This window comes from Cavia porcellus, unplaced genomic scaffold, assembly GCF_034190915.1.
Source record: "Cavia porcellus strain 051 isolate PalLab524CR breed Dunkin Hartley unplaced genomic scaffold, mCavPor4.1 scaffold_17, whole genome shotgun sequence".
Lineage (NCBI taxonomy): Eukaryota > Metazoa > Chordata > Mammalia > Rodentia > Caviidae > Cavia > Cavia porcellus.
Genome location: NW_026947500.1, coordinates 10,777,082 through 10,781,133, shown reverse-complemented (window position 1 = coordinate 10,781,133; position 4,052 = coordinate 10,777,082). Strand labels below are relative to the sequence as shown.

The 4,052-nt window shown below is 30.6% G+C and overlaps 1 pseudogene; it reads left to right on the top strand.

The window, feature by feature from the left end:
- Positions 1-2,749: 2,749 nt before the first annotated feature.
- Positions 2,750-2,859, top strand: LOC111756125 (small nucleolar RNA U13; annotated as a pseudogene).
- Positions 2,860-4,052: the final 1,193 nt, after the last annotated feature.

Sequence of the window (4,052 nt, the reverse complement as noted above, 5' to 3'; positions counted from 1 at the left end):
TTTATTTCAATTAGCACTTTAAAAACTGAACATTTAAAATTTTTAAATTCTTGGTGGTGTGTGCAGGGAAACAACAGTGTGTCAAGCTTCATTGTATCCCAAGTAGTAATTTGTAAATGACAGAAAGTCATTTCTACATTTGAACATATTACAAGCCATGGGAAAACATGCTGCAATAATATGCTTGTGCAGTTCTTCTTAAGATTAGAAATTGCTTATTGAGGTCAGGTAAAATATGAAAAATAACAAATATGAAAATAAATAAATGATGCATTTGCCCCTGTAGCTTAATCTTGTTCATTTAAATCTACAGCATACACACATATATATCTTTTAAGTGCGTCTATTTTATACAACAGGCAATATTGATATATAGGTATGATATGAGAATGTAGTGGCTTTTTATAAGTAGGTATTTGAAAATGTTTAAAACTTGAAGGGTACAATTGATTGACTCCCAAATATGAAGACAAAATTAAATAAAAAACTCTAGCATTTAAAAATGTAACATTACATAAACTTGATCAGTAGCTACCTCATATTTACAAGTACTGTATTATATTTGGAAGTAAATTGTAGGTTCAATTTTTTCACTTGCTAAAATTCTCATGCCATGACTACTGGATAATTGATGATCATAAATTAAATGACAGTCAGATCAAAATAACTAAAAAAACCTCAGAATTTTAAAAGTATCTGTGCATTTTTATAGAAAAATAAATACTCCAGAATATGAGAGCATTTGAATAGATTTGATACAATTATTTTATTTTAAAATAATTACTTAATATTGATTTTTGCTTTTAATTTTTGCCGTCATTTGATATCAATGATATCATTGTAATTTTCTCTTGGCATGTGTTTCGGTGTTGCAGACCAGGGTGATTTATGTGAGGGTCATTATTATGTTTATTTAGGAGATCAGTCAGGTGTTTGAGTGCCTTCAGTTGATTATCTTTAATGTTGGGTCCTTACTTTTTATTGTATTCTAGATTTGTTTTCACAGATTCTTATCTTTGAATATTTTTCTATATAGAGATCACTCTAATGACGTACAGAATTTTACAGTTTCTTCCTTTAAAGATATAAAACTGACTTGTCAAAGAAATAATACTGTGGAAATAATACACCATTTAAACATTTAAAATAAAGTCAAGTCTTAAACTATCATTCAATGAGTGACAATACCTTAATAATTGAGCTAACAAAAATGATACAAAACAGTTCAACAATGAATTAGAGTACATGTAAGTGTACCAAATAGAAACCCAGAGAGTTAAAAATTCTATTGAAAGTATGTTCAGTAGAAATGATCAGAGTAAAGACAGTGTCAAAACTAGAAAATTGGGCTGATGCAGGTGATCATATACTCAAAGATACCTTACCTACAATAAGAGATCATGAAAAATGGATCCAACTAGATGACACAAAGAAGACTAATCTAAAATTAATTGAAAAAAGAGAAAACTCAGATGACAGCACAAATAGTATAAAAAATCTGTTTCCAAAAATGAGAATAGAAAACTTTACAAATATGCGGAAAGAAATTAACATACTGATAAGCTAGGCATATGAAACCCCAAAAATCCACAAACAGAAAAGAACTTCTCCACAACACATCATAGTTGAAATCCCAGAAGTCCAATCCCAGAACTTAAAAGTTATATTAAAAAGTATTAGAGAAAAGCAACAAATAATTTATAAAGGTAAACCCATTAGAATTACATCAGACTTTTCAATACAAACTTTAAATGCCAGAAGAGCCCAGAAGGATGTATTTTAAGCCTGAAAAGAAAACAACTGGACTGATATATCCTGCAATAATAATTTTCAAAATTGATGGAGAAATAAGCTTTCCACAACAAAGAGAATATCAAGAAATTCTTGATCACCAAACCAGTGCTCCAAAAAGTTTTCAAAGATATCCTCCAAAGAGATAAATAAAACCAATATTCCTCCAAAGTCCAATGGAAACAATATACCTGCAAGGATGATCAATTAAGTGGTAGGAAAAAGAAGGATTTAGGAACAGGAAAATAAAGCAATGATAACAATAAATCATTTCTATTCAGGAGTTAACTCTCAGTGTGAATGGTTTTGGCTTTTTAATCAAAAGACACAGATTGGCAATTGAATAAAAAGTAAACTTAATGCTATGCTGTACACAAGAAAAATATTTAATCCAAAAAGATATTCATACACTTAAAAACCAAAGAATGAAAAGTAGTATTGGTTGCAATGGAAGTCTGAAAGTAAGCAAGAGTGCTTGTCTTGTTTGGTTTGAAGTTTGTACTTCATGCCAAAACTCATCAGAAGATGCACATAAAATCACTACATGTTGGCTAAGGGCACAATTTAACAGGAAGAGATAACAATTATAAACATAAATGTGTCAAACACTAGCACACACAACTTTATAAAATAAACACTATTGGAATAAGAGATTCAATAAATAGCAGCAGAATTATAGTAAGTTATCTCAGTACTCCACTGTCATAACTAGATAAGGGGACAAAACAAAAGCTCAAGAAATATCAGAGTTGAATCATACCTTTGGAGAAATGGACTGAATAAGTATCTATAGAATATTCCACCCACCAACAAGAGAATACACATTATTTGCACAAATTCATAGACTCTTGTTTAAATAGACCACATGCTAGCCCATAAAGCTATGAAATAAACACAAAAAACCCACAATAAAATTAGCCTATGTATATTATCAGATGATAATGCTATGGTACTACAAATCAATGGCTAAAGAAATTCTTAAGTGTGATGATTGGGTGTTCATGCTCCAGGCATGACATGTGCCTCCTTTAAACCTTGTTACGACCTCGACACATTACCCATCTGATGTGAAAAAAAAAAAGAAAACACAGAAAGCATTCAGAAACATGGATATTAAACATTATACTTTTGAATATTGGTCAATGGGTTAATGGATCACAGAAGAAATCAAGGACGAAATTAGACATTTCCTAAAATTAAATAATGATAGTGTAACATACCAGAACCTATGGAACACAAGGTAAGCAATTCTAAGTGGGAAGTTTGTAGCTGTTAATACCCTTATCACAAAAATAAAGTGAACTCAAACAAATAACCAAATGATTCACCTCACAGTCTTAGAAACATTTAAAAAAAATCCAACTCCAAAGTTAGTTCAAAGAAGATAAGTGTAAATCTTGCAGCAGAAATTAAATAAAGTGAGACTAAAACAATATAAAAAGTCGATAAATCAAAGAGCTGGTTCTTAAAAAGAACGTTGACAAACCCTCAGCCAATTTTATAAGAAAAATAAAGGAATGAAGGGAAGAAAAGGGAAAGGAAATGCAAGGCAAGGCTCAGTCCATGTCATTAGAATTGAGAAAGGTAAAATCACAACAGACACTCCCAAAACCCAGAAGGCTATTTGTAACTAAGAAAACCTGTGCTCCAATGAACTGGAGAATTCAGCTAAAATGAATAGATTCTTAGATACACGTTAGTCACCAAAACTGAACCTTTAAAGTGTAAAAACTCCAAATAATCCAGCAACAAGCAATGAAATGCTTGTAGTAATAAGACAAACCTATCAACCAAGAAAAACAAAAAACACAATGGTTTCATTACTGAATTCCTCAACAAATTTGGGGAAGATATTCCTTAAAGTTTTTAATGAAATCAAAAGAGAAGGAATAATCAAAATGTGATTCCTGGAAGCTAGAATTATCCCAGTTCCAAGTCTAGACAAGGACTCTATCTACTGAACAAGTGAACTACAGGATAATCTTAATGAATAGACGTGCAGAACTCCTCAACATTATACTGACATACAGAATTCAACAAATCATTAAAAAAAAAGTCAAACCTCGTGAGCAAGTAGGCTTTATCTTAAAAATACCAGGAAGTTTCAATATATGTCAATCAGTACATGTAGTACAGAATTTTAACAAAGACAAAAGTAAAAATCAAATGATCATCTTCTTATACATAGATTTCTAAGATAACTATTTCTAAGATAACAATATGCACTATATTAACTAGCATCAATCTACTTTTTTTGAAAT